Consider the following 18507-nt stretch of genomic DNA (forward strand, 5'->3'; position numbering starts at 1 on the left):
TTGCACGGAGGGACTACCGTCAGGTTTTTTTTCAGACAGTCTGCGGGGACGTCACGGAGACTACGTCCGGTTTCAGACAGTTCTGCGGGACGTCACAGAGATACGTCCAGGTTTTAGCGTCTGTGGGGATCGTACGAGACTACGTCCAGTTTTAGGTTTTTTAGGACATTGTCTGGGGAGTCACGAGAGACTACGTCCAGGGTTTTCAGACCGTTGCGGGGACGTCACGGAGACTACGTCCAGGTTTTAGACAGTCTGCGGTCCGATCATCAAGAACAGATCTGTCAGGTTGTCTTGTGCTGAAAGAGTTGTTTGGTTCGATTCCCGCCTCCCTCAGTCCAGTCCAAAGTGTCCTTGAGAGTTGGACCTCCTGACTCCTCTGTCTGTGATGTCCACTTGTGATGTCACTTGTGATGTCAACTGTGAGTCCACTGTTGTGATAAATGTTTGTAAAAACAACTTTGGTGGTGGGTCGGGGTATCTCCAAAACACGGAGCAGGTCACATGACTCGTCTGATTTCTGAACTGATTAAAGTTAAACGCAGCCGCAGGACTGCGCAGAGACAGACCAGCAGGACCCGCCGCCCTCCTCCCCCGTCCTCTTTGACATTTTATTCCTCCGTCATGGGTGTGAGGACACACCCACACACACACACACCCACACACACACACACACATACAACACACGTTTCCTGCTGGTGGGTGGACTCATGGCTGCCGACCATAACATGCTCACATGCTGGCTCTTAAGTGATTAGCTGCTCGCTGAGGCTCTGTCCATTCAGTCCAGTCGCCCATCATGTGAGTGTTCAACCAATAAACAGTGCCACACACAACACACACACACAACACACACACACACACACACACACACACACACAGCCTGATGTTCTTCTGTGGTTCACACAAAGCCCATTAAAAACATCAGTGACTCTCAGTTAGCTCATTCCCAGACTGTAGGAAGATTCAAGTACAATAATAATAATGATGATAAACTCAGAAACATAATGCAGTGCAGGTTTAGTGTTTGAGTGCGCAGACCGATGACAGACAGGATTTGACAGACAGGATGACTTCTCAGTGTTGAAAGACCGAACGTGTGCTGCACCATCTTTAATGTTTGCTTCACAGCCCACATATCATATCAGAGGCAGATTCTGCACAATTTCATCAAAAAGGTTTCAAACGTCTCATATTTTATATAAAGTTATAAAAATCGAAAATGTGACTGTTTTCATTTGCTGTGAGCTCATTGCTGATAAAGTTGTCATTCTTACCTTAAGGTAATTTCTAATAACCGTGTTGTGTAAAGGAGCTGCTGTGACCGGTGCATTTCTCTTGGGATTCATGAAAGTCTATTCTTATTAAACGAGCTCCAGTCCAAGCTCTAACGATGGCAAGGAAACCTTACAAGCAGCATACTGCTCACCCAGAAACACAAGCAGAAAAACAAGACCCGTTTCACCATGGAAATGAAAGTTTCCTCTCTTATAACCCAATATTTACCCTTATAAGACTAAACTTATCATGCTATACCAGCTACCATACTGTTTAAACACGATAACTATACTGTATAACCACGATAAACTTATACTGTCATAACACGTAACTATCTTGTTATAACATGATAAACTTATATGTTATAACACGAGCACTTATATTGTTTATAACACAATAAAACTATATTTTATAACCTTGATAACTTACTTGTTTATAACACGTTACCTATTACTGTATAACCTGATAACTATACTGTTATAACACGATTAACTATATTGTTTAAAAACACGATTAATTATACTGTTATAACACGATAAACCTATATTGTTATAACACGATAACTATACTGTTTATAACACGATAACCTATATTGTTATAACACGAATAACTTGTAATTGTCTAACCACGATCACTTATACTGTTATAACACGTTATACCGCGCTATAAACTTTTTTTTTTTTTTTTTTAACTTGTTATAACATATAAACTTATTATTTTTTCTAAACACGATAACTTATATTGTTATAACACATATAAACTATATTGTTATACACATGCTAACTTATATTTTTATAACACGATACCTTATACTTTTTTAAACATGATAACTTATACTGTTAAAACACACGATAAACTATATTTTTATAACCACGATACTTATACTTTATAACACGATAACCTATATTGTTTCTAACACGATAATTATACTGTTTTATAAACGATAACCTATATTGTTATAAACACGATAACCTTGTATTGTATAACACGATACCTTATACTGTTATCACACGTTATACGCGATAACTTATACTTTTATACCTGATAACTTCTATTGTATAAAACCATGTCAACTTATATGTTTATAAAAACATGATACTTATACTGTTACACAACACGAACACCTTATTGTTATAAACGATAACTTTATCTGTTATAACACGATAACCTATTTGCTTATAACACCGATTTAACTTATACTGTTATAACACGATAACCTATATTGTTATAACCCGGTTACCTTCTTACTGTTATTCACATGATTAACTTTCTACTGTTGTATAACACGATAACTCTATTGTTTATAACCCGATCCCTTCTACTGTTATAAACACAATGATAACATATTGTTATAACACGATAACTTTACTGTTATAACCCGATAACCTATATTGTTATAACCGAAACTTGTATTGTATAACACGATGATAAACTTATCCGTTATAACACGTTTTTCTACCCGCGATTAACTTATACTGTTATAAAATGATCACTTATATTGTTATAAACACGATAACTTATATGTTATAAACCATGATAATTATTACTGTTTATAACACGATACCCTATATTTGTTATAACACGATAACTTCTACTGTTTTATAACACGGATAACCTATATGTTATCACACGATAACTTATACTGTCTTATAACACGATACCTATATTTTATAACACGATACCTTGTATTGTTATAACACGGATAACTTATACTGTTATTAACACGTTATACCGCGATTAACTTCTACTGTTATTTACACGATAACTTGTGTTGTTATAACACCAATAACTGTATTGTATACCACGGATAACCCTATACTGCTTATAACACGATAACTTATACTGTTTCAACGATAACTATACTGGTTATAACACGATTAAACCTTATATTGTTATAACACCTATAACCTATTACTGTTATATAACACGATTACAACTTATTACGGTTATACCATGATAAACCTATACTGTTAAACACGATAAACTTATACTTGTTATTATAAACATGTATAACACGATAAACCCTATATTGTTATACATGATGACTTATATTGTTATAACACGATAACCTATATTGTTATAACACGATAACTTTATATTGTTATAACACGTAACTTTATTGTTATTCACAACGATAACCTATATTGTTATGGACACGTAACTTATATTGTTATACTGATAACTTATCCTGTTATAAACGATTAACTTATACTGTTATAACACGATAACTTATATTGTTATAACATGATAACTTATACTTTTATAACCACGATAACTATACTGTTATAACACGATAACTTATATTGCTTAACATGATAACTTATACTTTATAATGGATAGCTTATTTTTCTATATATCACGTTATAATGTGAAACCCATATTTCATAACATTGTAGTTTCTTGTTTACTCATGTTGTGATGTTGGAAAACTGATTAGTGTTTCTGTTTTGCCAGTTATCAGTTGTGGTTTCTGCACTTCCTGTGTTGGTTCCTTGACAGCCACATAGTTGGGTTTCTGCTTGTTGCATCATTTGTTCCCTAATCAGTTTTGTGTTTCTGTCTTTATCCAAACAAACCTTTACACAATATTCAAACTGTAGTCATTTGTTCTCTTATAGTATTTTCTTGTCATTAAATTTTCATTTTCAGACTAACAACATTGTTCTGTCTCTGACTGATGATCAGAGTCAAACTCAGGCTGAAACACTTTCTTCAATGTTGAGCTTCATGTGGAGCAGCTGACTGTCTCAGTGTCTCTGTCCTCGCCGTCCCGTCTGCTGTGTGGGAGGTTCATCTTGTGTGTGTGTGTTGTGTTCATATTTACTGCAGCACGTGTTGTGTGTGTGTGTGATGTGTTTGTGTGTGTGTTCAATGTACAGCCTAAATTCATGTCAAGTTTTATGTTCTCAACTGTTTAACTTTTTTTCATTTTTCATCCAAAACTCCGCGTTTTTACAGGAAGTCCTTCATCAGGTTCATGTGGAGGGTCAGACAGACGTTTATGCTGCATTCAGGTCTTGAGTCAGAGAGCAACACAGGAATTCCACAGTTTGTCTGGGCCACAAGAGGCAACAGCAAAAATTCAACTGGTAGAAGGAGGTTTTTTGGGGTAGTGAATGAAAGAAGGAGGCAGTGTGAATGAAGGAAAGGAAGGAGGTAGTGAAGGAACAAGGAAAGAAGGAGGGGCAAGTGAAGGAAAGACGGAGGCCGTGAGGAAAAGAAGGAGGCAGTTGAAGGAAAGAAGAGGTAGTGAAGGAAAGAAGGAGGCCAGTTGAAGGACAGAGGATGGGCCAGAGTGAAGGAAAGAATGATGTCGTTAGTGGAGGGGAAAGAAGGAGGGCAGTGTTGACAGTGAAGGAAAAGCAGGAGGCAGTTGAAGGAAAGATGGGCAGGGGCCAGTGAGGCAAGAAAGAAGGAGGCGCAGGGGGCAGTTGAAGGCAAGAAGGAGGCAGTGAGGGAAAGAAGGAGGGCGTGAAGGAAAGAAGGAGGGGGTGTAGTGAGGGAAAGAAGGATGGGTAGGTCGGGTGGTAGTGACGGAAAGCAGGAGGTAGTTAGTGACGGAAATAAAAAGAAGGATTGCAGTGCGGGAAAGGAAGGAGGCCAGTGAGGTGAAGGAAAGAAGGGAGGCCTAGTGCGGGAAAGAAGGAGGCAGTGAAGGAAAGACGGAGGCAGTGCGGGAAAGACAGGAAAGGAGGTAGTGAGGGAAAGAAGGAGGGGCTGTGAAGACGGAAGAGGATGCAGTGAGGGAAGTGAGTGAAAGAAGGAGGCAAGCAGTGATGACGGGAAAACGAATGAGGCCGTGCGTGAAAGAAGGAGCAGGTGAAGGAACGAAGGAGGCAGTGAGGGAAAGAAGGATGGGTGGGTGTGAGGGAAAGAAGTGAGGCAGTGAGGAAAGAAGGAGGCCGTGAGGGAAAGAAGGAGGCAGTGAGGAACGACGGAGTGGTGAAGGAAAGAAGGAGGGGTGGGGTTGTTAGTGAGGGGAAAGAAAAAGAAGGCGGGGTGGTTAGTGAAGGAAAGACGGAGGCAGTGAGTGCCGTGAAGGGAAGGAAACGACGGAGGTAGTGAAGGAAAAGAAGGAGGCAAGTGCGGGGAAAGAAGGAGGCAAGTGAATGAAAAGAAGGAGGCAGTAGTTGTGAAGGAAAGAAAGAAGGAGTGCAGAGTGAAGGAAAGAAGGGAGGCAGTGATGGAGAAGAACGGATGGCAGTGGGGGGAAAGCAGGAGGGTAGGTTAGTGAGGGAAAGTAAAGAAGGAGGTATTGAGGGAAAGAGAGCAGTGAAGGAAAAAGGGAAACGAGAAAGGAGGGGTGGGGTAGTGGAGGGGAAAGGAGGGAGGCAGTTGAAGGCAAGGAGGGAGGCCAGGGGCAGTGAAGGGAAACAGGGAGGAGGCAGGGGGAAGGAACGAAGGAGGCAGTGAAAGGAGGAAAAGAAGGAGGGCAGTGCAGGAGACGAAGGGAGGCAGTGAGGAAAAGGAAAGAGGAGGCCGTGAGGGAAAAGAAAGGAGGTAGAGGTCGTGAGGGAAAGGAGGAGTGCCAGAGTGAAGGAAAGGAGGGGAGGCCACAAGTAAGGGAAAGAAGGAGGCAGTGAAGGACGAGAAGGAGGCCGTTGAAGGGAAAGAATGAGGCCGAGTGAGGGAAAGAAGGCGGCCGGCAGTGAGGGAAAGAGGAGGTGGTTTAGTGAAGGAAAGAAGGAGGCAGTTGAAGTGAAGGAGAGAAGGAGGCAGTGAAGGAAAGAAGGAGGCAGTGAAGGAGGAGAGGAGGCAGTGAAGGAAAGAAGGAGGGCAGTGAAGGAAAGAAGGAGGGCAAAGTGAGGGAAAGAAGGAGGCGTGAGGGAAAGAAAGGAAGGAGGCAGCCAGTTGAAGGAAAAGAATGATGCAGTGAAGGAAAGAAAGAAGGATGCAGTGAAGGCGAGAAGGAGAGAAGGAGGCAGGCGAGTGCGGGAGGAAAGAAGGAGCAGTGAAGGAAAGAGGAGCAGTTGAGGGAAAGAAAGAAGGAGGCAGTGGAAAAGGAGAGAAGGGAGGCAGTGACGGGAAAGAAGGAGGCGTGGGGAAAAAGACGGAGGTCGTGAGGGAAAGAAGGAGGCCAGTTGAAGGAAAGAAGGAGGTGGGTTGGGTTGGGTAGTGAGGTGAAAGAAGAAGGAGGCCGTGAAGGATAGAGGAGGCAGTGAGGGAAAGAAGGAGGCAGTGAGGGAAAGAATGAGGGCATGTGGAGGGAAAGAAGGAGGTCGTGAGGGGAAAAAAAGGCAGTCAGTGGAAGGAAAGAAGGAGGAACAGAAGGAGGTAGTGAGGGGAAAGAGGAGGCAGAGGTGCGTGAAGGAATTGACGGCCAGTTTTAGTGAAGGAACGAAATGAGGCAGTGAAGGAAGGAGAAGAGCCGTGAGGATGGAGAAGGAGGTAGTAGTGAAGGGACAACGAAGGCGGTTAGTGAGGGAAAAGAAGGAGGCATGTGAAGGAGAGAAGAGCATTTGAGGGAAGAAGGAGGCAGTTGAGGGAAAGAAGGCGGCAGTGAGGGAGGAAAGACGTAGGTAGGTAGTGGAGGGAAGAAAGAAGGAGGCAGTGAAGGAAAAGAAGGCGGCAGCAGAGGAGGGGAAAGAAGGAGGTTAGTGAGGGAAAGGAAGGAGTAGTGTGGAAAAGAAGGAGGCAGCAGTGAGGGGAAAGAAAGGAGGTAGTGAAGGAAAGAAGGAGGCAGTGTGAAGGCAGTGAAGGAAAAGAAGGAGGCAGTAGTGAGGGAAAGAAGGAGGCCAGTGAGGGGACAAGCAGGAGGCCAGTGAGGGAAAAGAAGGAGGTCGTGAGGGAATGAAGGAGGTTTAGTGAGGGAGAAGGAGGCAGTGAGGGAAAGAAGGAAGGCAGCGAAGGAAAGAAGGAGGAGTGCAGTGAAGGACAAAGGAGGCAGTGAGGAAAGAAGAAGGAGGCAGTGAGGGAAAGAGGAGGCAGTGAAGGAAAAAGAAGGAGGTAGAGTGAGGGAAAAGAAGGAGGGCAGTGAGGAAAAGAAGGGAGGCAGTGCGGGAAAGAAGGAGAGGCAGTGAAGGAAAGAAGGAGGTAGTGGGGAACAACAAAGAAGGCGGCCCAGGGGGCAGTCAGTGAGGGAAAGAAGGAGCAGTGAGGGAAAAGAAAGGAGGCAGTGTGAAAGTGAAGGAAGAAGGAAGGTAGTGAAGGAACAGAAGGAGGGTAGTTCGGGTAGTGGAGGGAAGAAGGAGGCAGTGAAGGAAAAGTGAAGGAAAGGAAAAGAAGAGGTAGTGAAGGAAAGACGGAGGGCCCAGTGAAGAAACAAAGAAGGGAGGCAGTGAGGGAACGAAGGAGGGCTAAGTGAAGGAAAGAAGGAGGGGTACGGGTAGTGATGGAACAGAAGGAGGCAGTGGAGAGTGAGGGAACGAAGGATGCAGTGCGGGGGAAAGAAGAGGTAGTGAGGGAAGAAAGCAGGAGTTAGTGAGGGAAGAAGGGAGGCAGTGAGGACAGAAGGAGGTAGTGAAGGAAACGACGGAGGCCAGTTGAGGGAAAGAAGGCGGCCGTGAAGGAAAGAGGAGGGGTCGGGGGGAGGGGTAGTGGGGGTGTTGAGGGGAAAGAAGGCGGCCAGTGAGGGAAAGAAGGAGGGCAGACGTGGGAAGAAAGGAGGGTCAGTGGGGGGGAGGAAGGAGCAGTGAAGGGAAAAAAAGAGGAGGGTGGAGGCAGAGTGAAGGAGGAGAGGGGGGAGAAGGAGGGCAGTGAGCGGAAAGAAGGAGGCAACAGAAGGATGGCAGATGAGGGGGGGAAAAAGAAGGAGGCCAGTGAAGGAAAGAAGGAGCTGTGGTAGTAGTGAAGGAAAGGAGGAGGCAGTGAGTGTGCAGTGAAGCGAAAAGAGGAGGCCCGAGTGTGAAGGAAAAGAAGGAGGCAAGTGAAGGAAGGGGGGAGAGTAGAAGGAAGGCATTGGAAAGTGAGGGGAAAGAAGGAGGCAAAGAAAGGATTGGAAGTGAGGGGGAAAAAAGAAGGAGGCACGTAGTGAGGGAAAGAAGGAGGGCAGTGAGGGAAAGAAGGAGGCAGTTTGAAGGACAGTCAGTCACAGTGAAGGAAAGGAGGAGAAGGAGGCAAGTTCACCAGTGAGGAAAAAGAAGGAGGTGTGTAGTGAAGAAAGAAGGAGGCGTGAAGGAGAGAAGTGAGGGCAGGCAGTGAAGGAACGAAGGCGGCCAGACAAGAGTGAGGGAAAAGAGGAGGCAGTGAGGGAAGAAGGAGCAGTGAGGGGAAAAGAAGGAGGCAGAGTGAGGGGAAAAGCAAGAGGGGTTAGTGAAGGAAGGAAAGAACGAGGGCAAGTGAAGGGAAGAAGGAGGCAAGTGTGAAAAGGAACGAAGGAGGCAGTGAAGGAGAGAAGGGGGGCGTGATGGGAAAGACGGAGGCAGTCAAGTGAAAGGAAAAGAAGGAGGGGCCAAGTGAGTGAGTGAAGCGAAAGAAAGAAGGGAGGGGCATGAAGGAGGAGAGAAGGAGGCAGTGAGTGAAGGGTGAAACGAGGAGGGAGTGAAGGACGAGGAGGCCAGTGTGAATAGAGGAAGAAGGAGGGCAGTGAGGGAAAGAAGGGGCAAGAAAGGAGGCACCGAGTGAGTGAGGAAACAGAAGGAGGCAGAAGTTGAGGGGGAGAAAGAAGGAGGGCAGCTTGAAGGAAAGAAGGAGGATAGTGGTAGTGTGAAGGAAGGAGGAGGGCCCAGTTGACGGAAAAGAAGGAGGCAGTGAAGGAAAAGGAAGGAGGGCCGCCGTTGAAGGAAAAGAGGAGGAGTGAGGGAAAAAACGAAGGAGGCCAAAAGAAGGAGGAGTGTAGGAGAAAAAAGAAGGAGGAAGAAGGGGAGGGAAAAGAAAAGAAGGGCGGTGAGCTCAGAGCGACGGGTACCCGTCGCTCTGAGCTCACCGCCAAGCTGACGAACTGAGTGTTTGTACCAACAGGCGTTATGGACGACCAGGAAGAAGAAGAGGAGGTACATGACATGATGGCAGAGGAGAAGAGAGTGAAGAGGACGCGGAGTGTAAATATGTAAACATATAAAGCTGTGAGTGTGTGTGTGTGAGTGTGTGTGTGTGTGTGATCACTGCTCTGTGGTGCTGAGGGGTCGTCAAGGTGACTCGACATGAAGGACACCATCATCATCATCACACACACACACACACACACACACACACACACACACTCTCAGGTGTGTTTGTCACTTTTCATCCTGATGGATCTCAGCTCACTTTAACTGTTGGAGGTGCAGCACACACACACACACACACACACACACACACACACACACACACACACACTCATGTAAATGACGCGTGTTTTCAGGCTGGTTCGGTTCATGTCGTGGGCTGGGCTGGGCTCCACGGTCGGTACCGGGTGAAGCAGCGGCGGCTCAGCCTGACAGTGAACCGATCAGCGATGAAGAATCACGGCGGAGTTCTTTCTTACCGGTAAACACGGTGAACGATCCGGCTGATGCTCCCTGAATCTCGGCGTGAATAAATCCCGGTGTGTGTGTGTGAGACAGTCCCCCGGTGTCCTCCGGTGTCCTCCTCTGTCCGTGTCCGTCTGTGTGTGTCTCCTCTCGGCGCTCTGAGCTGCTGCCGCTGCTCTGAGCCGCTCCGGAGCTCCGGTAGGACCCGGGGGCGCGTCTCCGACAAGAGCGCCGTGCACGACGACCGGGTCTGGTCTCTGCCGACCGGTGGAGCTGCGGGACAGACAGAGAGACAGACACCGGGACAGACAGAGAGACAGACAGACAGACACCTGGACAGACAGACAGACAGCCTGTCTCTCTGTCTGTCTCCATTTTGAACTTTGCAACATTTTCCCGCTCTTTCTCCTTCAGTTAGCGCCATCTTTGACTTAAAACATGAATAAACATAAAACATCAGACACACTCACAGCTACATTCAAATGTTTATACAGCTACATTAAAATGTTTATACAGCTACATTCAAATGTTTATACAGCTACATTAATTAATTACATTAAAATGTTTTTATGTTTCTCAGTGAATTAAATGTTGTTTAACTTTCTGAGTCCAAATGTCTCACAGACAACTGACGCTTAGCTTAGCGTGTTAGCGTGCTAACATCAACGCTAGTTAGCAGTGAACACAAAGTGACTGCACATGAGGATAGCTGAGGCTAGCTGAGGTTAGCTGAGAAGCTAGCTGAGGTTAGCTGAGAAGCTAGCTGATGTTAGCTGATGTTAGCTGATGCTAGCTGAGGTTAGCTGAGAGGCTAGCTGAGGCTAGCTGAGAGGCTAGCTGAGGTTAGCTGAGAGGCTAGCTGAGAGGTTAGCTGAGGCTAGCTGAGAGGCTAGCTGAGGTTAGCTGAGGCTAGCTGATGCTAGCTGAGAGGCTAGCTGAGGCTAGCTGAGAGGCTAGCTGAGGTTAGCTGAGGCTAGCTGAGGTTAGCTGAGGCTAGCTGAGAGGCTAGCTGAGAGGTTAGCTGAGGCTAGCTGAGAGGCTAGCTGAGGTTAGCTGAGGCTAGCTGAGGTTAGCTGAGAGGCTAGCTGAGAGGCTAGCTGAGGTTAGCTGATGCTAGCTGAGGCTAGCTGAGGTTAGCTGAGCTACTTCACATTCAAGCTAACAAACGTCAGCGACATTAGCAACATCTTAAAACTAGCTAAATCTACAACATTAGCTTACATTAGCAGTTAGCTACATTAGCACTAGCTCCAATCCTCAGTGTTAGCTGCGTTAGCTTTGTTATATTAGCTTTAGCTCTGCTGCTACGCATCAATGTTTCCATCATAAAGTCTGTGAATCTCCTCGGTACTGTGACGTTGTTCCCTGTTGGTCCCTGTGCTCCTACCTGGTCCGGTCCGGCTGCTGAGCCCGGTTCTGTTAGCATGCTAACGGCAGATTCAGTCAGCAGCAGTTAATTAGCATTGATTAGCTGTGTGCGTCATAAAGTGTGAGCGGTCGGAGGACGTCAGAGGGAAAAGATATACTGTGAATAAATCTGATCAGTCTGAGTAAAGTTCTGTGGTTCTGGTTCTGTTCAGTGATCAGAGGAGACAGAGATGCCTGCAGCAGATACCTGTCACCTCGTGGGATGGACCCAGTTCTCTCAGACTTCATGTGACGATGAAACCCAAACACAGAGTAACAAAGTGAAGCCGGTGCAGAAACATTAAATGGGTCTAATAATAAATTCCACGGCAGCAGGAAGTCGCTGTAACCTTGGCAGCAGCAGAGAAGACTGTGAGCTCGGGTCGGTCCCACGAGGACAGCCGGGCCTGAAAACCTCTGCTGCTGCACGGACGTCCACTGGGACACATGTCATCCGTGAGACATGTCACATGACCCAAAACATGAATATTATCCTGCTGGTTAAAACACTGAAACATTGTGTAAACGTTTGGATGTGGTTGTATTTGTGTCTCCACTGCAAACATCTGACTGGACGTAGTCTCTGAGACGTCCCCACAGACTGTCTAAGACCTGGACATAGTCTCTGAGACGTCTCCGCAGACTGTCTTAATCCTGGACGTAGTCTCCGTGACGTCCCCACAGACTGTCTAAAACCTGGACGTAGTCTCGTCTCTTAGCTAATTTCCCCGTTCATGACAACTGTACTGAGGTGAATTATATACAACTCATGTTCACATATATTAGGCTTAAAGTTATGCAGGGTTAAGAGCTGGACGCTTTGACTGACAGGTGGGCTGGTCACAGAGACTACGTCCCAGGTTTAGACAGTTGCGGGGACGTCACAGAGACTACGTCCAGGTTTTAGACAGTCCTGCGGGGACGTCTCAAGACTACGTCCAGTCAGATGTTTGCAGTGAAGACACAAACAACCACATCCAAAACGTTACACAAGTTTTCAGTGTTTGAAACCAGCAGGATAATATTCATGTTTTTGTGTCAGTGACATGTCTCACGGAGGACATGTGTCCCAGTGACGTCCGTGCAGCAGCAGAGGTTTTCAGGCCCGGCTGTCCTCGTGGGACCGACCCGAGCTCACAGTCTTCTCTGCTGCTGCCAAGGTTACAGCGACGATGGAATTTATTATTAGACCCATTTAATGTTCTGCACCGGCTTCACTTTGTTACTCTGTGTTTGGGTTTCATCGTCACATGAAGTCTGAGAGAACTGGGTCCATCCCAGGAGGTGATCACTGAACAGAACCAGAACCACAGAACTTTACTCAGACTGGATCAGATTTATTCACAGTATATCTTTTCCCCTCTGACGTCCCGACCGCTCACACTTTTATGACGCACACGTAGCTAATCATGCCTAATTAACGCTGCTGACTGAATCTGCCGTTGCATGCTAACAGAACCGGGCTCAGCAGCCGGACCGGACCAGGTAGGAGCACAGGGACAACCAGGGAAACAACGTCACAGTACCGAGGAGACACAGACTTTATGATGGAAACATTGATACGTAGCGAAGAGCTAAAGCTAATAATAACAAAGCTACGCAGCAACACTGAGGATTGAGCTAGTGCTAATGTAGCTAATGCTAAGTAAGTATGTTTGTAAGATTTAGCTAGTTTAGATGTTGCAAGTGTCGCGACGTTGTTTAGCTTGAATGTGAAGTAGCTCAGCTACCCTCAGCTAGCATTCAGCTAACCTCAGCTACCTCTCAGCTACATCAGCTAGCCCCTCTCAGCTAGCATCAGCAGCCGCTCAACTTCAAGCTAACCTCAGCTAGCCTCTCAGTAGCTCAGCTAGCCTCAAGCTTAGCATCAGCTAACCTCAGCTAGCCTCTCAGCTAGCCATCACGCTAGCCTCTCAGCTAGCATCAGCTAACCTCGCCTAGCTCTCAGCTACCCTCAGCTAGCTCTCAGCTAGCTTCAGCTAGCACCCGCTCAGCTAGCTCTCAGCTAGCTTTCTCAGCTAGCCCTACTCAGCTAACCCTCACAGCTTAGCTTCTCAGCTAGCCTCATGGTGCAGTCACCTTTGTGTTTCATTGCTAACTAGCGTTGATGTTAGCACGCTAACACGCTAAGCTAGCGTCAGTTGTCTGTGAAGACATTTGACTCAGAAAGTTAACAACATTAATTCACTGAGAAACATAAAAAACCATTAAGTAATTAATTAATTAGCGGTATAAACATTTTAATGTAGCTGTATAAACATTTGAATGTAGCTGTGTAAACAATGTTGAATGTAGCTGTATAAAACATTTGAATGTAGCTGTATAAACATTTGAATGTAGCTGTATAAACATTTGAATGTAGCTGTATAACATTTGAATGTAGCTGTATAAACATTTGATGTAGCTGTGAGTGTTGTCTGATGTTTTATGTTTTATCATGTTTTAAGTCAAGATGGCGCTAACTGAAGGAGAAAGAGCGGGAAAATGTTGCGAAGTCAAAATGGAGACAGACAGACGAGGACAGAAGACCGACGTCTGTCTGTCTGTCTGTCCCGTGTCTGTCTGCTCTGTCTGTCGTCTGCTGTCCCGGTGTCTGTCTGCTCTCGTCTGTCTGTTCTGTCGTCTCTCTGTCTGTCCCGCAGCTCCACCGTCGCAGAGACACAGACCCGGTCGTCGTGCACGGCGCTGCTTGTCGGAGACGCGCCCCCGGGTCCTACCGGAGCTCCGGAGCGGCTCAGAGCAGCGGCAGCAGCTCAGAGCGCCGAGAGGAGACACACACAGACGGACCGGACACCGGGAGGACACCGGAGACAAACCGGGGACTGTCTCACACACACACACCGGATTTATTCACGCCGAGATTCAGGGAGCATCAGCCGGATCGTTCACCGTGTTTACCGGTAAGAAGAACTCCGCCTGTGATTCTTCATCGCTGATCGGTTCACTGTCAGGCTGAGCCGCCGCTGCTTCACCCGGTACCGACCGTGGAGCCCAGCCCAGCCCAGCCCAGCCCACGACATGAACCGAACCAGCCTTGTTGTTGTGTGATGTGTGTGGTGTGTGTGTGTGTGTGTGTGTGTGGTGTGTGTGTGTGTGTGTGTGTGGCTGCACCTCCAACAGTTAAAGTGAGCTGAGATCCATCAGGATGAAAAGTGACAAACACACCTGAGAGTGTGTGTGTGAGTGAGTGTGTGTGTGTGTGTGGTGTGTGGTGTGTGTGTGGTGTGTGGTGTGATGATGATGATGATGGTGTCCTTCATGTCGAGTCACCTTGACGACCCCTCGCACCACAGAGCAGTGATCACACACACACACACACACACACACAGCTTTATATGTTTACATATTTAACACTCAGCGTCTCTTCACTCTCTTCTCCTCTGCCATCATGTCATGTACCTCCTCTTCTTCTTCCATAACGCCTGTTGGTACAAACACTCAGTCCGTCAGCTTGGCGGTGAGCTCAGAGCGACGGGTACCCTCGCTCTGAGCTCACCGCCAAGCTGACGGACGGAGCTAACAGCAGCTACAGCTTGTCAGCAGTTTTACTTCACTGTCCATCATAAACTCTGTAAATCACAGAGAGTTGAGGCGGAGCAGACAAACAGCTCACAAACATGACAACGTGGAACTCGTCCGCCCGGGCGACGTGCTCGTCAACCAGGGAGAGAGCGTGCAGACGACATCGGGGACAAACACACCTGTACCTGAGAACGAGTGACGTCAACCAGCTCATCCAAGGTACCACAGTGTACAAATACTCTGAAGTACAAGATCTTGAGAAATACTGCAGTACTGATGAAATGTACTTAGTTGACCTTGAACCTTTAGTACCTTAAAATGTCACTATGACAAACAGTGATGTCCTCAGGGACACCCAGACTGTTTCAGAGCTTTCAAGGTAAACAGTAGTCTCCGTGACGTCCCCGCAGACTGTCTCAAAACTGGATAGTCTCGTGAGTCCCGCAGACGTCTAAAACCTGGACGTAGTCCTCGTGAGACGTCCCCGCAAACTGTCTAAAACCTGGACGTATCTCTGAGACGTCCCCGCAGACTGTCTAAACCTGGATGAGTCTCTGAGTCCCCAGAGTCTAAAACTGGAGTAGTCTCGAGACGACCCGACTGTCTAAAACCTGGACGTCTCTGGACGTCCGCAGACGTCTAAAACCTGGACGTAGTCCTGGACGTCTCGCAGACGTCTAAACCTGGACGTCCTGTGACGTCCCCCAGACTGTCTAAAAACCTGATCGTAGTCTCTGATGACGTCCGCGCACTGTCTAAAACCTGGACGTGTCCTCCGTGAACGGTCCCCGCAGGACTGTCCTAAAACCTGACGTAGTCCTGTGACGTCCGGCCAGACGTGTTCCTTAAACCTGGACGTGGCTCCGTGACGTCCCCGCAGACTGTCTAAACCTGGACGTAGTCTCTGTGACTCCCTGCAGACGGCAACGACGTGTGTCTAAACCTGGACGAGTCTCCGTGCGTCCCCGCAGACTGTCTAACCTGGACGTATCCCATGACGTCCGCCGCAACTGTCTAAACCTGACGTAGTCTACTGGACGTCCCCCGCAACTGTCCTAAACCTGGAACGATGCTCTGAGACGTCCCCGCAGACTGTCTAAACCTGGACGTAAGTCTACTGACGTCCCCGCAGACTGTCTAAAACCTGGACGTAGCCTCACGAGACCGTCCCCACAGACCGTCTAAAACCTGGACGTAGTCTCGTGACGTCCCCACAGAAACCGTCTAAACCGGACGTAGTCCCCTGTGACGTTCCCCAGACTGTTATGGGTAGTAGCGTCGCGGTCCAAATGGTATAGGCCGGAGGTCAGCCGTTAAACGGGTGAGTTCGGAGCCCAGCGTCAACCGGAGTAGGTGGGGGGGGGGGGGGGGGGGGGGGGGGGGGGGGGGGTTGGCGTCCAGGGGTGGGGGTCTTGGAAACCTGGCGTAGTCTCTGTACGTTCCCCACAGCTGAAGACTTAGTCTCGAACCTCCGCAGGACGTTAACTGACCTCTGAGACGTCCCCGCAGACTGTCTAAACTGGACGTAGTCTCTGAGACGTCCCGCGACTGTCTAAAACCTGGACTAGTCTCTGAGACGTCCCCGCAGACTGTCTAAAATACTGGACGTAGTCTCTGTGACGTCCCCGCAGACTGTCTAAACCTGGACGTCTCTGACGTCCCCACAGACTGTCTAAAACCTGGACGTAGTCTCTGTGACGTCCCCGCAGAACGTCTAAAACCTGGGTAGTCCCTGTGACTCCCCCGAAGACTGTCTAAAACCTGGGTAGTGCCTGTGACGTCCCCGACAGATGTCTAAACCTGGCGAGTGTAGTCTCCGTGACGTCCCCACAGACTGTCTAAAACCTGACGTAGTCTCTGTGACGTCCCGCGCAGACTGTCTAAACCTGGACGTAGTGTCCTAAAACTGGACGTAGTCTCCGTGACGTCCCCGCAGACTGTCTGAAAACCTGGCCTAGTTCTACATGACGTCCCCGCAGACTGTCTGAAACCTGGAGTAGTCCTACATGACGTCCCAGCAGACTGTCCTGAACCGGACTGTCTCGGAGACGTCCCGCAGACTGTCTAAAACCCGGGACGTAGTCTACAACGTCCCCGCAGACGTCTAAAACCTGGAACGTATTCTCGTGACGTCCCACAGACGTCAAAACCTGGACTAGTCTCTGTGACGTTCCCACAGACTGTTCGACACCTGGACGTAGTCCGTGAGCGTCCCCGCACTGTCTAAAAACCTGGACGTTAGTCTCTGAGACGTCCCCGACAGACTGTCTAAAAACCTGACGTAGTCTCGGAGAAGTCCCGCAGACTGTCTAAAACCTGGACGTAGTCTCTGTGACTCCCGCAGACTGTCTAAAACCTGGACGTCTCCGTGACGTCCCACGACTGTCTAACCTGGACTAGTCTCCGTGACGTCCCGCAGACTGTAAAAACCTGGATGTAGTCTCCGTGACGTCCCACACTACTGTCAAACACTGGGATGTAGCCGTGACGTCCCCGCAGACTGTCTAAAACCGGACGTAGTCCTCTGTGACGTCCCCCGCAGACTGTCTAAACACTGGACGTAGTCTCCGTGACGTCCCGCAGACTGTCTAAAACCTGGAGTAGTCCCTGGACGTCCCCGCCGACTGTCTAAAACCTGACGTAGTCTCGAACGTCCCGAGACTGTCTAAACTGGACGTGTCTCCGTGACGTCCCGCAGACTGTTCTAAACCTGGACTAGTCTCCGTGACGTCCCGCGAGACTGTCTAAAAACCTGGACGTGTTCTGGTCGTGTTGTTACGGACACGTAATGTCCAGGTGTCATATTTCTAAAGGGAGCTTCATGTCAATCTGATGATATTTTGTTTGCAGAACGTTTCGTCAACGTCTACAAACACCTGGTAACTGTTAAAGTATGATAAGGTTGTCTGAATGTTAGTCATTGGTTTGATTATTGATTACTGACGCGGCTGATTCAGGTTTATATCAGCCTGATCGTACTGTTCGAGCACGCCGTTGGTGACATCACCGGGCAATTCCCAGCAGGATTGCAACACAGACTCATCATCACAAACAACCTGTGTTGTCTGCAGGCTGTTACATCCATGAGCTGACATGATGCTTTGCCTGCTGAGCATCATCGCTGGAGTCACTGCAGCAGAATTGACACCACTCCACCTGCCGCAGCAAGCAGCAGCGAAGCAGCAGCAGCACGCAGCAAGCAGGCAGCATGGCAGCAGCAGTGGTGGCGGCGTGGGCGGCGGCGGCCTGCTGAGGTTGGTGAAGTTGGTGTGGTCTGACGGATTACACGACGCCATACATTTTCCTGCGGCCCGTGGCGTCCTCACAGGAGAAGACAAAGCACAGACTGGACTTCTTCTGTTTCCATGCAGCCTGTCAGCTTCCCGTAATGCGATACCGTCCTCTTCCTGTCTGCTGCAGAGTCACAAACGTTAATGACCCACGCCGCAGCTCAATGGGACGCCTGCCGCTAAATTGCGGTGGTATTTTTGGAGATACGGTGGAGCATTAGGCTGTGCTCCACCACGGAGGAGTTATCCACAAGAGATGAAGATTGTGTGAGGAAGAGGCTGGCTTTTTACTACTTGTGGGGACATAAATCTGGAACACTTCGTCATGTGTCTGGGGACCAAAAACTGAAAACGAACACATGTTAGTTTTTCTGTAAACACTCAGTCTGCAAACTGAGCTGCTGTTAGCTCAGTTGTGAGTCTGTCCGTTAGCGTCTGCGGGACGCTCAGGTATTGTTAGACAGTCTAGGCGGGGACGTCCAGAGACACGTCGCAGTTTTAGACAGTCTGGGGGACGATCCAGAGACTACGTCCCAGGGTTTAGGACAGTGTCTGCGGGGACTGCTCAAGAGACTACGGTTCCAGGTTTTTAGACCGTCCTGCAGGGACCGTCTCGAGAG

At 48.1% G+C, this 18507-nt stretch overlaps 1 protein-coding gene across 1 annotated transcript in view; it reads right to left on the minus strand.

The window, feature by feature from the left end:
• The window catches only part of enox1 (ecto-NOX disulfide-thiol exchanger 1), a 72082-nt gene extending 62094 nt beyond the window's left edge, over positions 1 to 9988 (minus strand). Inside the window, exon 1 of the mRNA XM_027291035.1 lies at positions 9683 to 9988. The gene's annotated coding sequence lies outside the window, so the exon portion shown is untranslated. The remainder of the gene's footprint in view (positions 1 to 9682) is intronic.
• Between the last annotated feature and the right edge of the window lie 8519 nt (positions 9989 to 18507).

Source organism: Larimichthys crocea, chromosome XVIII (genome assembly GCF_000972845.2).
Source record: "Larimichthys crocea isolate SSNF chromosome XVIII, L_crocea_2.0, whole genome shotgun sequence".
NCBI lineage: Eukaryota > Metazoa > Chordata > Actinopteri > Sciaenidae > Larimichthys > Larimichthys crocea.